General features: G+C 41.4%; 1 long non-coding RNA gene across 7 annotated transcripts in view; it reads right to left on the bottom strand.

Moving 5' to 3' along the window:
• LOC120892608 (uncharacterized) overlaps window positions 1-23,600 on the bottom strand; it is a 162,162-nt gene that overhangs the window by 50,385 nt on the left and 88,177 nt on the right. For all 7 annotated transcript variants that reach the window (XR_013433603.1, XR_013433607.1, XR_013433606.1 and 4 more), the window contains one exon: window positions 21,106-21,218. This is a non-coding gene — a long non-coding RNA (uncharacterized LOC120892608). The remainder of the gene's footprint in view (window positions 1-21,105; window positions 21,219-23,600) is intronic.

Genomic DNA, 23,600 nt, shown 5'->3' with positions numbered 1-23,600 from the left:
ACCTGGGAAGGCGAGGCTGCAACTCTCCCAGGATGGCAAAGTGATAGTAGGAAAGGGTTGGGAAGCCTGCCAATGCCTTTCTCATCACAAGTCTTCCTTCTCCCAGGGAGTCCTGGGTTAGGTAGCAGCCCCAGTGAAGGAAGAACCAGAAGATGGTGGCATCAAAGACATCACAGCCAGGAAAATAAACCTGGGGGAAGCCTTTGCTTCCAGCCTCCCTGGAATGCATCTGGAATTTCTGCTTATTGCATATCCAAGAAAAGGGAGGAAAAGGTGGAAGAAAAGGTATGTCAGAGGCTTAATTTTTTTTAAAAAAATCTACATTTATTAAGCATCTAATGTGTACCAGCCACATTCTAAGTGCTTTACCAGAAGGATGGCCTCTGCTCCTAGACCAGGCTACAATGAAGACCCATTCACCAATATTTGGATAGGACAAAGTTTGTTATTAGGGACCACTTAACTCTTTCCCTGACTCTCTAATAGCATACAAGAGTGGCTTTCTATCCATTTCTGCCTTTCACCAAATAGTCTTTCTTTACTACACCAGCTGATTGGGGGTCTATAGGGGGAGGGCTCATCTTTTCAAACTGCTACTTCCAGGTAGATTGACATTTGCTTTTCTATGCCTCAGTTTTCTCCTTTTTGCCTGGCTGTGGCCAAAATTAGCTAACAACTACAAGGTGTCTTTGTGTGGTTGCTTCTATATTAGTAAGAGTTCATTGAAGATAGCAATGAGAACGATACATAAATGTACTCTCAAACCACAAGATGCATGGAAGAGTTCTTTGTATTGCACAAAGTGTTTTAAAACTGCAGTTGTTCTCAGCAGCATTTGCTCCCAGAGGGGGTGAAGGGGAGGAGGGAACTAAGGCTTCTGGACCTCTAGGGAAGAGGTCAGGTGAGCAGGTAAGGGAGATGCTAGCTTTAGAACTCACTGTATTCTCTGCTTTGTTCCTCACCAGGTCTTCCATGCTACAGCTTCTGCTTCTTTTCTACACTGTTAGTATCTGTTCCCTCCTCCTCTCCCTTGCATGTTTCACTGAAAGGTGAGAAAGCTAGTATACTGGTTTACCCAGTTTTCCCATTTACAGCCTTTGTAATTAAGCAATTTGGTCTTCATGCAAAAATTGTTCCATTCAAAAAAATAAAAAATAAAGGGAAACAGCAATAAACACAACATAGGAGATACTTTTTATCTCTGTCCAATTTTCTATAATATTCTCTGGTTTATAAACTGGCTGGCCCTTGATTCTTTTTGGTTTTGTTTTCAAATTTTATAATCAATTATTCACTGGCATATTCATTTAAATCATTGCCGCTTTTATTCAGGAGATTGTCAACTAGGTCAGTAACTTTGAAACAAAGAAGAATGGGAAGAACCTTGAATTCTGCCAGAAGGGTACACAGCCAGTTAAGCCTGACGAGTGCTGCCTGCCACCCTACAGGCAAAACTGATGTTCTATGGTCAACCTTCACATCAGGCATAAGGCTGAGCCCCAAGAAAGGTTTCATTGTGCACGGGGAGGATCCCCTGAGAGGGAAAAGCCATTAGCAAGTTCATGAATCAGAGTTCTGTTTTTAGTTCTTTTGTGAAATAGACTCATTTCTTAGCTCAAGAAAATCCCTATGCCTAGATCATTCTTCCTAAGTATGTATTAAGGATGAATCAAATCACACCTTCAGAAGTGCCAGTTCCCAGGTGAAGGAAGACAGGAGGCTCAGCTCCTTCCATAGACACTGCAATGCTGCTTCTAGTGACAGGTGATCATTTCCCAACACACACCCAGCACAATTTCATACCGGCACAGATTGTTTTCTTGTGTTGTTGTATCTAGATTCAGATGTCTGCAATGTTCATATGGGGCTGTTCATTTACTTAACTTGTATTGGAGCAACTACATTACATTTTCATGATAAACAATTACATTACATTTTCATGATAAACAATAAAGAAGATATTTACATATTGTATAAATGTTTTAGAGAAAGGGAGGCTATGTCAGAAATGAACCTGGGATTTAGTTTTGAAGAGGGCAGGTTGGTGAGGGAAGTTCCTTCGGAAGAAGTAGTATTTCAATGGATATTTCAAAGATGGGAATGCAGCAGCCATGCTAACAAGCAAGGGGAGAGCATTCTGAGCAGGTAAGTATCAAAGCCCTGAGCTATACTGGTCATGGATGTCGAAGGATCATAAATAAGACCACATATAAGAGAAGTACAAGGTGATGTTGGAGAAGAAGCAAGAGATAAGGTCTTAGGGGGTGAGCTGTTTAGATTTTGTCTTAAGGGTCATGTGAAGTCAGTGACAGTTCATAAGTAGAGGAGACAGATGAGGGCAAAGACCAGGAAATCGCAGTTGTCTGGGGAAGGGGTGGTGGTGAGTTGGATTAGAGTAATGAAAAGAGATTAAAGACAGAGTGGGGAGTTCAGGGAGCATCAGGGTGGTGATTTTAGGAGATATAAGCAGCAGGAATTGATAATCCATAAGCAATACCAGGTTTGGAGTTGGAGCAACTAGTGGTGCTATTGATTGAGAAAGGTAACATGAAGGGTTAAACAATGGGATATATCAAGACCTCATTTTTACATGTTAAACTGGAGAGAAGAACTAGACGTGCAAATGAAGACATCAATGAGGCAATTGTTTATTCAAGCCTGGAATGGGGACAAGAAATCTATAATTATGAATTAATTTAAAAATCAAGAAAAACTTAAATCCATTACACTAAAGCCTTCAAGAAAGATAATATAGACACCTGGATGTATGTACCAATTGAGATAAGTGCACAGCATGGTACATAATTTGATGATCATTGATATTCTTAACTCAGCCCCAGGCCCTAGAATGTACTTATCCCAGGTATATAAATGATTAGTCTACCCTATTTTTTTTAAAGAGAGAGAGAGAGAGAATTTCAATATTTATTTTTCAGTTTTTGGCGGACACAGCATCTTTGTATGTGGTGCTAAAGTTCGAACCCGGGACGCACGCATGCCAGGTAAGTGCGCTACCGCTTGAGCCACATCCCCAGCCCTAGTCTACCCTATTTTCCAGGCTTCTTTTTGTTACCTTTAGTACTTTTCTGTGTGCACGTGTGTGTGTGTGTGTGTGTGTGTGGTGTGTGTGTGCGCACGCCCGCACGCGCATGTGCACACGCACTGGTCATTATCCTGGCTGTCAAACCCCTAAAGTTGTGTTCTGGGAGAGGAAGACAGTGGTTATAGTCTCAGCTTCATTATTTCAAGGGCTCTGTGGGAATGTTTTTTCTCTCTGCCTCCTACCCACAGGCCCCTGCAGTAAGAATGGGTAGCACATGGTCAGATCCCTGGCCACTTGCTGAGTGATCACCTGTGCATGAGGACACGCTCCCTAAGAAATCACCCAGTCCTAAGCATTTCACTATGGAATGCAAACCATTCAAAGCCAATTGGATGCAGACATGTGTCCCTCATCTCACTGTCTCATCTCTGGGTAAGGCTCTTGTCCTATGCTTCAGTTCCTCAGGATGTACTATGTGGAAGTTCCTCTGACAGAAGACAATCATGATCCACAAGACCCAGCCTCTCTTTCTTGTACCTCATTTACCCCTTTACCCAAGGGGAACTAGGCCATTTTCACTCCTTCTCCTAATCTTCTCCTACTTTCTCAACTGGGGCAATGACGGAAGAAAGTTTTGAACCCTAGGAATCCTGGGGAACAATACCTGGTGATTGGATGGTTTTATACTTTGCAGACAACTTTTGCTATTTGTCTTTTTTTTTCCTCCCTACACACACACACACACACACACACACACACACTGTCCCAAATTTTGGTTGTCTAAGAATTCCACTAAAAAAAATCAGATATCCTCTACTTTGAGGGCTAATTTCCTGTTGATGACACCCATTGTTTCCACAAACTAAAGTCCCCTTCACATATTTAGTAGTATCATTCTAGGACCTAATGTCCCCTTCCATTTAGTGCAGTGTGATCACTTCCTTCCTCATGGGCTTTCTCCATGACCTAGTGGACAGGGGGAAGGATAATTGCAAAGACCTGTTCTATAGATAAGCACTCTTTATAATTAACTGCTTAATCAGAGTTTTTAACAGTGATGATGAGGATGTCCATAACAAAAATAGTGACAATGACAATGAGGCTCCAGAAGTCACTAGAGAAAAATCTAACAGCTTTCACCTAAGTGAAGTGTATATTGAGGAAGGAATGCATTAGACGTCCATGCCATGAGAATTGACAGCCTTAGGAAAGGATTCTGTGTGCCAAGAAATACATCTATAAGAAAACCCTTATCTTTCAGAAGTATTCCAAGAGAGCTTGCTAGCATGACAAGTATGCAGTCTGCTTCCTCCTGCCATCCCCTTATTGCTATAGTCATGAGTGCTGATTTCAAAATTTCTCCAGCTCTAGCTGCTCTCAGGGCTCTTTAGCTCACATATGCCTGGATGGTACCAGACAAGTAGGTCCAGCCAGTGAATTACAAACAGAAGGATTGTTTGTAATTTGACTTTTGGGAAGGGCCCCAAAGTTTTCTTAACCAGCATCACTCGAGATGACGGCTGATCCATCAGAAGTGTGTTCTAGGGTGAGGTGACATGAAGCGGGACTCCCAGCCAAAGAAACAGTAGCATGACTAGGAAGCAACCCTTTGTAGTTCTAAGCCTCTGGCAGTCAGGGATTGATTTACTACCATTGTGTAATTGTGTCTGTACAAACTGATTTAGATATTGGTGCCCAGAAGTGAGAAGTTGCGATAACCATACTTAAAATTTGTGATGTTGGCTCAGGGGCCAGATGATGGACAGTGAAGGAAATTTATTATAGACCACTGCATGCAATCCCTGTCAAAAGTAACAAAATATTTTTAAAAACTGTTGCCTATAATCATTTAGAAGGCTGATTAAAACTTGCATATCTAGAAAGAGGTTCAAAAACAGATTGTTACTATCATACAGTGGCTACTCTTGGCTGTGGGTAAAAAGACAATGCACTCAGAATAGAGTTGGCCAGTGAACAAGAAGAGATGAAGAGGACAGGAGGGTCCAAAATGGTAGGGCATTTTCAGGGTTGACAAAGGTAACTGCTTCTCATCACCCAAAATAAGTAAATAAGATTTAAAACATCTTTGTGTAGTATAGGTTGACTAGGACCCAGGCTTGCTTCATAGAACAAATCTTCTGAATGGGTTAAGGTAGATTAGAGCAAAACTTTGAAGCTGTGGATTCCAGAAAAGTACTTTGAACTGGAAAAAGTGAATTAGGAAACAGAGAAAGATTGAGACAAAGTTGTACCTTCTCACAGAAAACAGATAAGACTTGTATTACCCACTGTTAAGTTCATTGAGAAAAAAATATAAGTGTGATTATTGGCTATTGGCACAAATTGACTGGATTAGAGAAGGAAAAGCTGTGCTAGTCAGCTTTCTATTACTGTAATAAAATACTTGAGAAATCAACTTAACAGAAAAAAAAGCTATCTTTACTCAGAGCTACAGAATTTTTAGACCATGATCACTTAGCCCCATCATTTTGGGCCTATGTCAGCAGAATCCATCATACTGAGAGCCCATGATGGAGAAGGCTGCTCACTTCATGGTACAAGAAAAGCAAAGAGCGAGAGCGAGAGCGAGAGCGAGAGCGAGAGCGAGAGAGAGAGAGAGAGAGAGAGAAAAGAGAAGGGAAGAGTCCAGGATCCCAATATCCGCTTCCAGTGGACATCCCAATGACCTACTTTCCTTCCACTAGGCCTCACTCCTAAAGGTTTCACCACCTCCCAATAGTGACACAAGGCTACCAGACCTTCAATACATGGGCCTTTGGGGGACATTCAAGATCTGAACTCTAACAGTCACTCCATCAAAGGAACCATGACCTGTAGCCATCCACCACTGTTCAGAACCTGTAGGTCCCTAAATTTTTATGGACAGGAAGAAAGATGAAGCTGCTCAGGTCCCAGGGAAGATGTCATCTCATTGCTCATCTCAGCTCTAATCCAGGAGGATAACACAAAGAAGGACCTCAGAGGGAGAAGCCAAGGGCCAGAATACAGTGGACTGGGAGCCCCTCCTGGGCAGCGGAATGACACTGAACTCTGCTTAGCAGGACTTTAGACTTGTGATGGACCAGAGATTGTTTTGTTTCCTCCATTTTCCCGACTTCTGAATAAGAATGCCTAATGCAGTTTCCCTGTTCCAAGTGAACTACTGCATAGTGTGTTGTGAGAGAGGGGCGGATCACTGTCCTTTCCATTCATAAATCTCTGAATTAGAAAAATCTACACCCATAACTAATGTGGAGACTAGAAATACAACTTCCTAATGTACAGCTTACTTACTTACTTACACCATGAGAGATCCTACAACTTCACTGTGATACCACCAATACTGGGTAAAACTTTAGGGTTAGCTACCACAACTGGGAGCCAAACTTTCCATGGTCAAAAGGGTAGAATGAAGTAATTATTGCTGTTCATCAAATATTTCCAGCTCTCCACCTCCTGAGCATTTTGTAGGATTCTTCCTGGTGATCACATGATTGAGTAGGATTTGTGTGCCCAGATTCAGAGGATAAGTTGTGTCATGTGTTATATCTGACCTGCAGCATTCAATTGCTAGAATTTTTTTGCCTACCATAATAATCCCTAGCACTTGAGAAGTTGGCAGCCCCATAAGTTTATGATCCAGACTGAAAGATAAAACAGAATGCCACGAATATGCAATAAGTAGTTTGAAAAATAAACAGTCCTTTGTTGTAATCCACTGACACTTAGAGGTTGTTTGTTACTGCAGCAAAACCTAATCCCTCCTCACCAATATGCCTACTCACATTCCTGCTTAGAAGATATATACAGAGGTGATTAATGTTCTGTTTTCTATTGCTAACAAAGAAAATTGAACAGATATCATGATTTCAATTAGCTTTGGACAGTGTTTTGTTCTCATTACTGCTTACTTTTCCTCCTACTATGCCATTCTGTAAGTATCTTTATGTGGGTTGTATTGAGCTGGTTTGGAATTTTTCCTCTTCCTTGTCTATTTTCTGACATAACTCTGTACCACTGAGGTAGCAGCCACCTGTTGTCTAACTTCAGAGTTCTGTCTGACACCTCCAGTAGAGTCAGAGACTTGGCCAAGTCTTTATGATAAAATGTTATAAGCTCTTTCTGCTTATTAAACTAATGATAAATATTTTCTAAGCTAGTTATAAGCTAGCTTAGAAAATATTTATACTTATATTATTTATAATTAATTATAAAAATATTTATAATTATAAGCTTTAATGTGTGTTCTACTGGGTCCTAAGCACATTGTTAAGAGCCCTGAGATAGGTGTTTTCCTAACCTCCTTTATCTTATTTTATATTTATATTCTGGGAGCACTGGGGATCAAATCCAAAGGCTTGCACATGCTAGACTAATGCTTTACCACTGAGCTACACCCCTAGTCCTTCTTCTTCTAAAAAATGGTAAAAGAGAAGCACAGAGAAGTTAATCATTTCCCAGGACATAGAGCTGGTAGGTACCAGGCACCAAACACAACCAGCAATGAGTGCAGAGCCCACATTGGAGACACTCTGTTCTTTATTCTCAAACTGTGTTTTACACAATTCTAGTTGTACATCATGTTTTTGTTTGAGTGTTTCTTTGGTGCTGGGCATGGAACCCAGGGCCTGGCACATACTAAACACATGCTTTCTCACTGTAATACATCTTGCTAGCAGGTGTTTACACACACACACACACACACACACACACACACACCACATACACACACATACACAGTAGAATGAGTGTGGGACTCATACTTTCTCACAGAGAGGTTCATGATAGACTTTAAAATCATAAAGGCTCTAGATACATTCCTTATGATTATTTAATCCAATATTTCTCAAATGGATTTAACCATGGAAACCTATTTGTCAGCAAACCTTACCTTCTGAGAGACTGTGTACAGAAGAACACACTTTAGGAAATGAGATCATAGAAATCAAGCTCTAGGAGAAATGGTGACCATCATCTCACCCAACCACATAATTGTTCTGATGCCAGAATGGGGATGTAAAATGAATAAATAGCTTCTCCATGGTCTTGTGGTTACAGTGACTAAAATCTAGATCTCTTGATTCCCTGTTCTGCAAGATAATGATGCTCCCTGATTATAAATAGCAAACTCTTCCAGGACAAATTCTTCGGGCAGGACAGAGAGGAGAACAAGTTTTCTTTAGATTCCAATTTTTGTCAGTTGATGTTAGTTGATGAATGACAGTAAGAATCAGAAAAAAGGATAAAGTAAGCAAGGGATCAGATGGCCTATGCAGAGAACACTGGTTACTAAGCCGGTAATATAAAGAATGCCACAAGACCCAAAAAGCTCTCCCTACAAAAAATCCACAAGGTCCTTCTTGAGGTACTGATGGAATAAAAGCAAATTCTGCATCATTGCATACGTGACTATGAATGTGTGTATGTGTGTGCACATACACAAAGGAAGAAGTTGAGGTGGTGGGGAAAAAGGGAGCTGGATGAGACAAATATTTTTCTGAATAGCAGGCGCTAGGGAGAGGGTAACCAAAACTGCGTTCAGGGCTGGGGATGTGGCTCAAGCGGTAGCGTGCTCGCCTGGCATGCGTGCAGCCCAGGTTCAATCCTCAACATCACATACAAAGATGTTGTGTCCGCGAATAACTAAAAAATAAATATTAAAAAAAATCCTCTCCTTTAAATGATTTACAGTAGAAGGGGTAGAGAGAAAAGGGGAGGGGAGGGGAGGGGAGGGGGGATAGTAGAAAATAGGACTGACAGCAGAATACATCAGACACTAGAAAGGCAATATGTGAATCAATGGAAGGGTAACTGATGTGATACAGCAATCTGTATACGGGGTAAAGTTGGGAGTTCATAACCCACTTGAATCAAACTGTGAAATATGATGTATTAAGAACTGTGTAAGGTTTTGAACGACCAACAATAAAAAAAAAAAAAAAAAAAAGAATCCCTCTTCAGATGTTTGGTGAATTATTTGAGTGAGGAGATGCAGGAAAGCAAAAAAATTAAAAAAAAAAACCTTTGGAATGCTAGACCTTTAAGCCTGTAACTTCAGCAGCCTATCCTGCAATTGATTTCAAGGCTACTGTTCTCTATGCCTCAGGGGTTTTTTATTTTATTCTCCTTCTAATTATTCTTTATTGTCACTAATGTTACAATAAAATGCAATGCATGTAGCTTATAGCATGAAAAAAAAATCCTCTCTCTCTCTCTCTCTCTCTCTCTCTCTCTCTCTTTTAAAAAAAAACGCGTTCAGCAATGGAAGAACAAAAAGCTCTGACTGTGAAAGTATGTTCTGGTGAGATGGAGGAAATATTTTCCTGCTTCTTCTACCACTGGAATGAAGGACAAGTGCTTTGAACATGATTCCGAAGAGATTGGCCTTGAACCTTTGGCACTGAAAGATATTGTAATTTCAAACTTTCCATCTATTGTTTATTTTGTTAGATGGGGTAGAGAGCCCTTTTAGTTCTGAAAATGAATCAAAGAGCTGTATGATTAAGAATGGGAAAGCCCAGGGTATGGTTTGTGATGGAGAACCTAAGGCAAAAATTAAATTGCTTTGCTTCAAAAAAATAAAATGAATTTCAGGGTTTTTTTTCCCCTAGGGAAAGGAATTTGGGAAAGTCTATAAATTGTAAAAGGGAAGCTCTCTGTTGAATGGAATAGGTCCCCAAAATAGAGTGGGATTGCCAAGTTCTCAGAGACATCACCTATAAGATATAGTCTCAATGTGGATGCAGAAATTTGAGTGATACCTGATGTCTACTTTTTCTATTCTGGACTAGACTTGAATTCCCCTTCCAGTCTTAAAGAATAAAAGGGAGTGTTTCAGGAGGGGATGAAGGGGAGCTTGGAGGGCATCCTAAAAGAAAGAGAAGCCTCTTACTCTACACTTCCCCTTCTGGCGCAGATAGATGGGAGGAGTAAACGGCCACTGCCTGTTTCCTTCCATCACCCAGAGGTGGGTTATGTCACTCTTGTAAGCACACTCCAGGCCCCAGGCAACTGAGCCCAATGAGTTGAAATTGCATCTTCTGGGGCCTCAGTGATGCTATTTCCCTTCCTGAGGAGCAAAGGATGTGATTTTAATGTTCTGGTTCTCCTGCATTACCCATCTAATGAAATAGCTGGGACTAAATAATGCAACACTCCTGGTCCACTGATGGTAACTTCTCTCTTTTTTTAACTACAGTTTCTAATTCACTCAAAGGAATGAATTATGTTTTATGGTCTTTTATCAATTATTCATTCCCTCCTCCCCTAGCGCTCTCAGTGGTTCAGGAAGCCAGCAAATGGCCTGGATCTCATTTCCTCTCAGACACAATTTACAGAGGCCAGCCAGGCTCCCGGCAACAGAGGGGCACTGATGCCAGGACAGATTGAGAGAAAGGCCCCCAGCGTTCAGCTCCCCCTACACCCCGACTTTGTGGAAATTCAGAGTTGGGTCCAGGGAAGATGGAAGGCAGACAGTGAATGGGCGCCATGTTGCTCTTCTCTGGGGCACCAACACTTTCTCCACGTCTCCCTACAGGTGGAAGCCTTGCCCAGCACCCTCCACAGACCTGCCTTCTCCTCTCCACGCTCTTCTCTGACAGTTGCATGCTGATTCCAGCCAAACCTAGATCTGGGGCCACAGCAAGGTGACGGGAACCCAGAGAAGCGGGGGGCCCATGTGTGCAGGGTGCAGGAAGAGCTCTGGGAAGAGGGTGAGATTCTCACATACACCGCCATTCCTTTCCATTTCCCATCAGAGTGACCAAGGGGTACATGAACGTCACTACATGAATGATGACCTTCTTTGGAAGATACTTTACAATTTTTAAGGACATTCACGATCTGAGCTTTGTAAATTACAGTTGGAGCCAGAAGCCAAGCCAGTCTCAGCTGCTGAGGGTCCCCTGTCACCTAACTTTCCTGGGCCTCAGTTTCCTTTTCTACGCATCCAGGAGCTTGGACAAAAAACCTGAAGTTCAATATTATTTAAAATGCTAGTGTTGTCACCCTCAGAGTCTGGAAATGTGCTCCTAATTCTAGGCTTAAACTGCTTACTAGGGTGTCTGAGCACCTGCCTCTTGACTGGCAGAACATTTTCCCAAAGAACAGCAGAGGCAACTCCTTGTTGGGGAGTCCTTCCAATTCTTTTCTGGCCTTCATGGTGACACCTGATATCAACACCCAGTTCCTTTCTGTGGGTGTGGACTAGGGTTTATGCACGGCCACCTGCAGAGCCTAGGGCCTGATTCTCAGAGGCGCTCAGAGGGGGACCCGTCCTTGAAGCTGCATTATCTACAGCACAGGCAGAGAGAATGCAAACACACTCATCACCCAGTGCCATTTCCCCATGTTCCCCTCTGAAGTATTCCTGCGCTGTTCTATATTGGGAAGTGCCATTTCTGAGGAGAAGATGAAGGATGGTAGAAACTGAAGAATTTTATACTAACAGCCAAAATATGGGGAGGTGGAAATTACAGAAGAGGACATTTCCAACTGATTTGTGATCTAAAAATCTCAAAGTACTCTGTATCTCCCATTTATTCTTAGAACCTATTAATCAGAAAAGCCCCAGTCAATTAATGCAACTATATATTATCATAGTATCATTAAGGATCTGAGAACCCTGACCTCCCCGACCTTTATTAATTGCAAAATACATAGAATTTTATACTCATTTAAGGGGTGAGCAGTATTTTTGCATATGGAGAGAACAAAAAAAAGGCCCCGGGGCTGGGGTTGTGGTTCAGTGGTAGAGTGCCTACCTCATAGGTGTGAGGCACTAGGTTCGATTTTCAACACCACATAAAAATAAATAAATAAAATAAAGATTCATCAACAACTAAAAAAAAATTAAAGAGAAAAAGAAGGCACCTCCAGAAGACTGTCTCCTTTACCCAAGCTCTGTCCTGTTATCACTGCTTCCTGTATTTTGCCTGTACATACTGGATGCTTGACAAGAATTTTTTCATCTATTCAATAGACACTTATTGAAGATCTTTTGTGTAACCGATATTGTGTTAAGCAGTGGGTATGAAAAGGAGAACAAAATGGTCATGGCCACTACCTCCAACGATGGTGTATCTAGATATATGTACACACACATGTACATGTGCATATAAGCACACATATAACATACATAGATTCACACAAGTATATATACATATACCTACATCTACATATGCACACATACATACATTCAAATGTACACTTACGTATATAATCACACACACACATGCACCTATGCAGATTTATACACACATATATACATATACTACATACATACACATACAAATTTCTACCTGTATACACACAGCCATTACATCTACACACACATACACAATCCCCAAGCAGCCTCAATTGTTTCAGTGTTCTCCATTCAAGTCATCCCAGCTGAGGCCTAAGACACCAGGGAACAGGTATAGAATATTGCCACTACAACTCATCTGAATTCCCAAACCACAGAATTGGGAAATATTTAAATTACAAGAAGTTTTTAAAGCTACCTCATTGCTGGTACCTTCTTAAGCAGATACCTTCAGAGCCATCAATAACTTGTAAAAAGTCACTCAGCTGATAGATTATAGAGCATAGACTCAAACCCAGCTGAGCTACTGTAATGAGTGCCTCCTGGGTCGTGCATAAGATGCTAGAGTCCAGAGGGCCTAAGTGGGCAACCTGTCCAAGTGCTTTCCTGAATGCAGAACTAACCCTCTGCAGCTTCCCTTTTCACAGGTACATACATGCACACACACACAGACACAGACACAGACTTGGGCTTTGCATTTCGGTGTCTCATCCCAAGTAGAGTATTCTTACCATGACAAGGTTGTAGTGCAGCTTCTCATTTAAGGAGAAGGGATCAGCTGAGCTAACTCAGCAGTCCTCCAGAATGCTAGCTGGAGACCATACTCTAGCCATGCTCTGCAGCTCAGAGAAACCAGACATAAGGTTCCAATTTGAATTCCATTTCCATGAAAGAAAAAAGAAACCTTCCAGCTTAATCCTCTGTTCCTACCCAAAGCCAGGAAGTGGCCTGCTCTAGGGAAGTGCCCCACCTCACCGCAAGGCACAGTCTGCTCCTTTGTCAAAAGGAGGGAGGCTAAGAATGAAGAAGGAGGGCAGACCCAAGGCCATCCAGGGACTCTGCAGTGGGCATGCCTGATTTTGCCAGCTCAGAAACTGGTAGAGAAAGGAGCAAAGCCACTTCAGGGGCACAGGAAAGGGAAACTGCAATTTTTGACCTCTTTTATACATCCAGATCTATACTCCCCAGCTTCTTAGGAATTTGGCAATCTAAGTGAGCATCCTGGATTCCTTTAAAGCCATGGATAGACTGGGACTAAGCAAAGGGGACCTGGCCCCCATATCATAAAGGGAACATAGAAAATTCTGAGTGTGGAGTCATATTCAAGGTAACAGACAATGTCTTATTCATGAGCACAGCCCCACTGCCTAAGGTGTTCCTGGTAAATAAGACTCAGTGTTTGTTGAATGAACTAGTTTGATGTCAAGTTTCTAAAATTCTCCCAGAAGTGGCCTGATTGCTCACTGTTCAGAATCATACCCAAGATATTCTGGGGAAGAATGAAAACACAAAAAGGAGAGGTTGCCTACTGGTAGAGTTCAACCTGCTGAGAGATTACCCCAAATGCCACTCACCAGCTGTGTGATCCTGAGCATGTTTTAATCTCTCTGAGCCTCATTGTTCCCATCTTTAAAATGAAGTTAAAGTTTTTCTTCTTTTCAAATTAACCTGAAGATATCTAGAATGTTTTACATGAAGTAGATGCTTTAAAGTTGTGAATTATGGGCTGGGATTATGGCTCAGCGGTAGAGCACTCCCCTAGCATGGGTGGGACCCGGGTTCGATCCTCAGCACCACATAAAAATAGAGGCATTGTGTTGTGTCCATCTACACCTAAAAAATAAATATTAAAAAAGTTGTGAATTATCCATAATTTATTATTAAGATTAGTATGAATTCTCTCTCTTTACTGTGAGTTTATCACAACTCCGGGAATAAAATTTTGCCACAGAAATGTATAACCCTACATCTCCCTGTCCGTTCCCTTTCTCTCCACCATTTTGTTTTTGCAGTCTGGTGTAACTGACGGCCCAGGTTTACAGATACACTTTGGGATGTGAAGTTACCCTGGAGTGAATTTGCTGTTCCAATGAGAGAGAACCTCTATGAAGTTTTAGGGAAAACTGTCCAAGACTTAAAGTAGCTTGGGTTTAAATCCCATTCTCCTGGTTCAGGCAAGTTTCTTAACTAATATGGCTTTCAATTTCTCCTCTATAAAAAAGGGCATTAGAACAGAATCACCTCCTGCCCATCATGGGGCTGATGGGCCTTGAATGGGCAGGTTGTGCCTGCACAGTGCAGCTAGTGTGAGTGACGTCTGTGCTCCCTGGTGGGAGGCTGTTGACTCCCAGAGGAAAAGCACCTTTCTCTCATCTGCACAAAGACCTCAATGAGCTAAGGCAGCCCTGGGCTGGTGGAAGAATTGAATGAGATACAGTGAGAACATCACCGCTACATATCCTTGTGCAAAACAGGAAAAAGCTTCTAAAATATACCCCAAATCTAATTATTTTCTCATTCCTTTGGACAGTTCTAGAAGCTCTCCTTCAGTCTCCTGCGGTTGGTATGCTGGAATTGACTCACAGTGGCTCCCAAGAGCTGACTACTCAAATTTCCAGGAGTTGTGAGACCCAGTTGTCAAACTGTTGGTAGTTCAAAATTGGCGACAGAGGGAGCATTTACATCCCAGAAATTAGCAAACATTACAAACCAAGGCCTTTATCCCTCCAGAGAGCTGTAAAAACAGCACACCACTCACGCCAACCTTCCCTCAGACTATTCTCCACCCACAGGCAGAGCAATGTTTTAAAACCATAAACCTACATGTGTCATTTGTCTACTTCACAGACTCCTATAGCTTCCCGCCCCGTGAAGTACAGAATCCAAACTCTCAACCATGGCCTGTCCACTCTGATGCCTAGCCCTGAGCCCCAGCTTGCTAAACCCCCTCCCTCCCTCCCTCCAGCAACTCCAGCCACACTGGCCTCCCCGCTTCCTGCCCCCTGAAGCTCTCTGCAGCCTCAGGAGCTTCACGCTGGTTTCTTCAGCCAAGCAGGTCCTTCCCCAGGCTACCCTCATGTCGCTTAATTAGGGGGACATGTTATGAGAAGTGCGTCATTGTGTGAACATTGTAGAGTATATCCACACAAGCACAGATGCATAGCCTACGGTTCACCTAGACTACACTGAGCACACATGTGTGTTATTGATCCTAGGGCCATGATGAACAAAATAAATATGAGGCTGAATCAAGCAAGAGAAATGACGTGATCAAGAGATGCCATACACACGTTGTGGGCTGCTGTAGCACACACCTGTCATCCCAGCAGCTCTCCCAGGAGCATCAGAGTTCAAAGCCAGCCTCAGCAATTTAGTGATCCACTGTCTTAGAATAACAAAAATACAAAAAGGGCATTAGAACAGGGACTGCAGCTGTAGCTCAGTGGTAAAGCACCCCAGGGTTCAATACCCAGTACCAAAAAAAAAAAATGGATGACAGAGAAAAACAGTTATAAATATGCTTTTATTTTTCAAAAAAAAAGAGTAGAACTTTTCTTCAGACTTTTTGGTATCCAGACCTCTTTATACCTAAAACTTACCGAGGAACAAAAAAGCCTTTTGATGAAGTAGGTTTTTATCTGTTGATATTTTCTGTGTTAAAATTAAAACAAAAATTTTAGTGGTGCATGGTGGTGCATACTTGTAATTCCAACAACTTAGGAGGCTGAGGCAGGAGGAGCACAAGTTTAAGGCCAGCCTCATCAACTTAGCAAGACCCTAAGCAAGTTACCAGGATCCTGTCTCAAAATAAAAAAAAATAAAAAGGGATGGGGATGTGGCCCAGTGGTTAAGTGCTCCTGGGTTCAATCCAATAAATAAATAAATAAGTGAGAAAGAGAGATGTCATACCCATGTTGAGGCTGCTGCCAGAATGACACAGCACATCATTTTAAAGTAAACTATTTTTCTGTAAGTGGAAGCAGTATGCTCTAACCTGAAGGTAAAAGGCATAGGATAGTACATACATAAACCAGTAACCAGTAACAGTCATGTATTAGCATTGAGGATTATGTACCACACAGAATTGGACATGCTACTCTCATGTGATTGGCAGCACAATGGCTTTACTCACACCAGCACCCCTACAAGCACATGGATGGTGTATTGCGCTACAACATCACAACAGCCACAATGTTGCTAGGAGACGGGAATTTTTCAGATCCATTATAATCTTACAGGACCACTGTCATGTATGCAGCTTGTCATTGACTGAAATGTCATTATATAGTACATGATGTCATCGGCATTGCTCCCTTCTTTCTTGTCACCACCTGTGCTTTGCCCATCCCTTGTTCTTCATAGCACTTATCACTACCTAACATAATGCATCTACATTTAAACAGTTTTATTGAGCTATTATTAACATACCATACAATTCTCCTGTTTGAAGTGTGCAATTCAATGGTTTATAGTATATGTACAGAGTTGTGCAACCATCCCCACACTCAGCTTCAGAACATTTTCATTACCTCCAAAAGCCATAAAACTACCATTAGCTATCACTCCTGAAGTCCCTCATAGCACCCCCATTTTGACCAGCCCTAAATAACTTCTAATTTTGTCTCTATACATTTGCCCATTCTGGATAGTTCATATAAATGGAATCACACAGTCTGTTGTCTCTTGGGACTAACTTCTTTCCCTTTACATATTTTCGAGATGCATCTGCATTACATCAATACTTCATTTCTTCTTATGGCCAAATAACATTTCAGCACAAAATATATCACATTTTATCTATCCATTCATCTATTGAGGAAATATTGGGTTATTTACACCTTTTAGTCATTATGAATAACGGTGCTAGCATTAGTACATGGAGCATTCATACACAGCATTTTTGTGTGGACATGTCCCATGTCTCTTGAGTATATGCCGAGGAGTAGAATTGCTGGGTTGTATGGTAGCCCTGTACTTAACACTTGAGGAATTTTCCAGACTGTTTGCCAGAGTGGCTATGCCATTTTACATTCCCACCATCGATGTATGAAGATTCCAGTCTGTATATCCTCATCAACAATTGTTATTTTCCATTTTTAAAATTATCACCATTGCTAGTGAGTATGAAGTAGAATCTCTTTTGCAGTTCAATTTGTATTTCCCTAGTGTTTAATAATATTGGGCATATATACTTATTAACCATTTGTGGATCTCCTTTTGAAGAATGATTATTCAGACCTTTTGCCCATTTTAAAGAGCTATTTATATATTCTAGATACAAGGACAGCCTAATTAGATATATAATTTTCAGTGTTTTCTTTTATTTTGCATATTGTCTTTTTAAAGTTAATATACTATTTTAATAGCAGTTTTAGCTTTACAGAAATATTATGAATTGCCTCTTTACTTTCTAGATAGCATATTTGAAACAAAAATGCTTTTAACCCTATGAACTAAAATTTATATTTATGTGTGTGTGTGTGTGCGTGCGCGCGCATGTGCGCACATGCCTGTAATGTCATAGCTAAGAATCCAATGCCAAGTCTAAGGTTCCAAAGATTTTATCTATGTTTTCTTCTAAGAGTGTGATAGTTGCTCTTGCACTTAAGGTTTTGATCCATTTTAAGTTAAATTTTGTACATGGTTTGAGGTACAGAGCCAAATGTCATCCCAACCTAAACATTTATTTTTTTAAAACTTCTCTATTTTAAAGCTCCATAAAGAGAGGATTTTTTTTTCAGTTTTACTCAATGTTGTAACTATCCCCAGCATGTAAAACTACCTGACAAATAGTAGGCCTTCAGTATTTGTTGAGTAAATAAATGGTAATTAACAACAAATGCTATTTATTATCATTATTTTACCCCTGTGGCTTTCAACTCCAACAGCTTAACATTCCAAAGACTAAACAATCTCTCACCTTGACTCTTCTTACCAGATCTGGTCCTTCCTGGTTATAACCCTGGTCATGCAAAGGACCTTTGGGTCATTTCAGCCCATCACCTACTGTCTGCAGGCTTCCAAGTACTTGTTCTCACTCTCTCTTTCCCTCCCCAGTTTCTCTTCTTTTTCTGGATCTTCCCACTCCCTGAGCCACTCTGCCCTCCAGAGATCACCTGGACCTACCATTTGATGACCCCTGAGGTTCACTTAGATTCTGACTTTTTACCAGGTGCCTTAGAGATTCCCATTAAATCCCTATGAGGTTGTTCACTCTTGGTATTATCATTATTTTAAAAATGTTGACCTGAAACCTAAAAGATGTACTCAAGCTGCCTACAAATTAATGATAACTTGTTAATGATAACACTATAACCAAGACCCAGATCTTCTGTCTCCAAACAGGAACAATTCTCATGAGCAAAGTTCTTCATATTTTTCTTTGCAAAAGGAAAATTGAATTATATTCTCTTCATGCTGAGAAATTTCCAAATTTCCAGTCCTCTGCTGTCAACCTATACATTTTTTATATCTGTTCATTTTTGATAAGTTATTGCTATGTCAGACTCTGCATGGTTTTACATACATTATTATTCTACTCTTTAGTGATTTCTGAGGCTCAGAGAAGTTAAAGGACATCCCCAAGGCTACCCAGCTAGTAAAGAATAGAGTTGGGACTCAAACCCCAGTTTTTAACAACCACTCTTTCCTGTGAGAAAATCCCCATTATAAGTTCCTTTCTCCACAAGGAGAAACAAACCTAGTCTAAGGAAGACCATCCATAGAGTTCTTCCTCACTCTAGTGGGGAAGAAGACTATGCACTGGTCCTTACCCCTCTCCTTTCTGAATCCTGAGTCTTGTGCTTCCTGCCCTAGCCTGCCTGGCGTTCTGGTCATCCTCTTCCTCCTCCAGCTCTCCTAGCTCCTGAGCCAAGCCCCAGCCTCCTTTTTCTCTCCTACCCCACTCTAGACCATTTTCATGCTTTCACTGTGATCCAGAGGAAACCTGCAGCCCTCCCTCCTCCAAGAATAGGAATAGCTTGTGGCTCTGTAAAAACTCTGTCCAGAGCCGCAGTCATTATTTCACTTTAGCTTGTCATGTCCCTTATTTTAAATGACCCCTATTTGCTCTCTGCAGCCTGCTCCCTGGCCCTCACTCATGGCGGTGGCTATCTTCTAATGACCCTTCTTGGACACCTTCAGAGGGGGACTTGCTTCCTGGGCCACCATTAGAGCCCCCTGTGTTCTAATCACAGGCTTCACTACTGAGCCTATAGCAGCTCTCAGAAACTGGACATTTAATGGAGATGTATCTTTCCCCCAGGATGGCTCTAAAAGCAGCACACAGTTAATAGTTTCTTCCGGCTGTTTTTTCCAAGGTAGGGATTGAACTGGTGAAAGGAAGAAGAAATACTCTCCTTATTATGTCCTAAAATAAATACTTGTTCAAATAAAATCATCGTCCCTGTAATGTACAGGAAAAGAGGTGGGGCTGTTCATTCCTGATTTTGATCGTATTATATTGGGGGTTGGAGGGGACAGGAAATTGAAGTAGATTAGAAGCATAAGGGCCTTAATGCTGGGGATAGGCAAACCATTACTTGATTATAAAACATTGCTATTAGTGTAACCTGTACTCTGTGTTCACTCCATTTGCATACTAACTTGCACAAGAGTTCAAATTAATCTGGACCTTACTCTTAGGTCAGAATCCATTTAATTCTCCTTATGATCTATGTGGCCCTATTTATTCCTCTAAATTATCTTGTCTGATCTAATCCATCCCCCTTAATCATTGCTGATTCAGCTCCCATTGTAATCCTCAATGAGAAGAAAACATTAAGGAGAACGGCTCTCACAACTCACAATTTACATTTTCTTTCTGCATCATTTGTTGATCTCTGAGACACTCTTTGCAACACACACACACACACACACACACACACACACACACACACACTTGCACTAAACACTTACCACAGACTAGACCCATCTCTAAGCACTAGTAATTACTTACATAGTTTAATTCTAGAAATAATTTTATCTGTATAGCTAGACAGTTGGTAGACAGGCAAGTTGTTCTGTAAAACATTTTGCCTTTTCCCCCAGGACACATGGTTGGACTACATTTCCCAGCTTCCCTTGCACCTAATTGGGTGTGGTCATGCGCCTGAAGTTCTTCCCAAAGTATTATGGGTTACCTTGTAGCTTGACCCTTAAACTACACAAACCTTAATATCCTTTCTCCTTTTGGCTTAAAAGGAAGGATTCTGGGGACTACAAGATGGGAAGGGACTGAGAGCCACGAGAGAGAGAGAGATCCTGAGTCCCCAAATTACAGATAGATGAGGGCTATGCTTAAGTACCACCAGGCCAGGAACACCCAGGTTAGACTGTTGTGTGAACAAGACATAAGATTTTATTGAATTATACTACTAAATTTTGGGTTACAGCAGTCAGTCTACCTAACTTCTACAACCACTACTCTATAAAATTGAGACTCCAAGAAGCTATGTGATTCTCCCTAGGTTGGCTGGCTATTAAATGGCAGAGCTGGAATTCATAGCCAGATCTTCTGACTGAAACCACTACTTTTGCCATCATACCACAGCTGCTTCATAATTGCTTCTGTTGCTTTCAAGGGAGCAAAAAATCTGCTGAAACAAGCAATCATTTTATATGAGTGCATTTACAGTTCATTGATGCTGTCCTAATTAGGACCTTAATAAGATGGCTCTGGGGAAAAGAAACCTAATGCAGGGAGGTAATCAGGGCCAGATCCTGGACATCATATGAGACGAGATGCTACAAAGTCACCTTTGAGCAGCCTTAGCTAAGACTGAAAGCCCACAGAGGTTGGCAACAGGGGTAGAAAATGGCTACACTACTCATTAGAAAAATGTCGATCAAATGTGACCCCTGGAAGAAAGGCAACTGTGAAAACGTAAGGAAGAACCCATATTGTGTCAGCTTTCCTCACTATAACAAATAACTCTAGACAGTCAGCGTATAAAGAGAAAAGTATACTTTGGCTCACAGTTTTAGAAGTGGTAGTCCATAATCACTTGGTCCTGTTGCTTTGGGCCTGTGGTGAGACAGCACCATGGTGGGACCTCATGGCAAAGCAGAACTGCACAACTAAGTAGGAGCCTGGAAACAAAAGAGAAGAGGAGCTGGGGTCACACTATCCCCTTCAAGGGCACAACTCCAATGGCCTAAAGAACTCCTACAAGTCCCTATCCCTTAAATGTTCCATCATTTCCAATACCTTCACCCAGGGGAGCAAGCCATTCACACATGATCCTTTAGGGGTCATGTAAGATACAAACTACAGCACTTGGGAAATCATTATGCACAGGCAACATACCAACCCATGGTGACCCACTTTTCTATTTGAAAATTTTCAATTGTTTCCCAATTGCTGTAGCATTTAAAAACAACAATTAAAAACTCCTTAACTTGCACTCAAGCTCCTCCATAATCCCCACTGTTACCTATGCAGTTTCAACTCTCTTCTTTAAGAATGGCACAGAAGCTGGGGGAGAGGCATATTATGCTCCAGTAATCTGGACTATCTTCATTCTCAGGGCACACCAAGCTCCAGCTCTTTGAAAATGCTGTTTCCTCTGCATAGATCCCCATCCATAGTCCTAGCACCATATGGCTCAGGTCTGTTATCATCTCTGTTTCCTGTCTGGATTTGATGCTGTTCTCTATACCCCACAGTCCCTTCTACACTCCTACATTGCAGTGTTGATCAGAATGCATTGCATGGTTCATTCTTGCCTCCTACCAGTCTATGCAATGTGTGTATCTTACTTCCCAGAACCAATCATAGCACATGGAACACAGTAGCAGTTCAACAACTATTGTCTGGGTGCATGGAGACATGGTAGAATAAGCAGGATCCTAAAGAAAAGTCATTGATATTATGGTAGACAGAATAATAGGCTCTCCAAAAATGTCAACATTTGATTCCTGGAACTATGTTACATGCTGATCAACCGACCTTAAGACAGGGGGATGATCCTGGATTATCCAGACAAGCCCAATGTAATCACAAGGTACTAGAAGATGGAAGAGGGAGGCCAACACTCAATGTCAGGATAATGAAATGTGAGAACAATTTGTTGAGCCACTATCTGCATCAAATATGGAAGAGGGTCACACGGCCAGGAAACCAGGTAGCCTCTAAGAAGGTGTAAAAGGCAAAAAACGAAAAACAAAAAAAGATTCTCATGAAGAGCTTCCAGAAGGAAATATTGACCTACCAATACCTTGATTTTACCCCAGTGAGATCCATTTCAGACTTCTGACCTCCAAAACTGTAAGATGATATATTTAATAAATAAATATAACTGCAAGATGATGGGTTCATTTTAAGTCACTATTCAGGGTCATTTGTAACACATGCAGTCAAACTAATCTCGGCCCTTTTAAAGGTTCTAAAGGAGACAGCTGCTGTTCATTCGTTCACATTAACTGAACGTCTGTGTGCAAAGAGCTGTGTAAGGACCTGGATAGATTCAGGGCTGCATCAGAACAAATCCTGACCTTGAGGTCTGTCTTTCCAAGGAATTGGAGTGGAGGAGGTAGAGCAGTGTTGTCTATCATTAAAAGAGAGTAGAAAAAGAAGGAAGGAGCTGCATAGAAAGGAAAGAGAACTTGAACTTGTTGCTGGAAGGTCTCTCTTGACCAACAGAGGCATAGAGAAACAGTTAAGGAGGCTACTTGTCTCTCCAGTATAAGGTGACTTTGAAGGCAGTCCATTGTGGACTCTGGATCAGGCTGTCTGAGGAGCCCAGAGCATCTTACATATGGAAAAAAAGCTGTTCTACCAGTGACAAATCTGCAGAAGACAAGGAAATCAGGATTATGGAATTGCTAAAGTCAGAGTCACTCTTATCCAATCCCATTATTCTACAGATGAATTATCAAGCTAAGATAGAGGAATCTCACCCTCATTTCAAAGGCCATGTCCTTGATTCAATCTCTGTGGTGGCAGTCACCACCGGTGTCATACTTAGTGTGTTTGTGGCTGCCTAATCCCATTGGACTGTCCATTTATCAAAGGCAGAGGCTAAATCTGATCCATTCTTTTACTCCCTTTAGCAGTGACAGTAATCAAAACCTGAACATTTGTTGAATGAATGGATGTAAGATCCTAATAGGAAAAATCAGATAGACTTCCCAAATTGAGGAAAGAGAGAGAAATAGCATTTTTCCTTAGTAAATATTTATCACACAAAAGAAAGTTCAGTTTTAACAAGTTGATTCAAAGGCATGCTTTTTGTTTATTTCAAAAACCATATTTTCCTATTCTGCAACATTCCTGGAATCCCAAGTTGTGGTCCTCATCCAGTCCCTTATCAGTTGTGTGACCTTGTAGTGGTATGCTGATTGTTGAGAGCTTGCTTTCTTCATTGGGAAAGTGTGGATAATAGAACCTATCTTATCAGATTGTTTGGAGGATGGCAAATAATATTTGCACAGTCCCCCAATGCCTAGCACACAGTAGATGCCCAATAAATG

Source organism: Ictidomys tridecemlineatus, unplaced genomic scaffold, assembly GCF_052094955.1.
Source record: "Ictidomys tridecemlineatus isolate mIctTri1 unplaced genomic scaffold, mIctTri1.hap1 Scaffold_58, whole genome shotgun sequence".
Classification (NCBI taxonomy): domain Eukaryota; kingdom Metazoa; phylum Chordata; class Mammalia; order Rodentia; family Sciuridae; genus Ictidomys; species Ictidomys tridecemlineatus.
The sequence above is the reverse complement of the archived record's forward strand: the minus strand, read 5'-3'. Positions and strand labels throughout refer to the sequence as shown.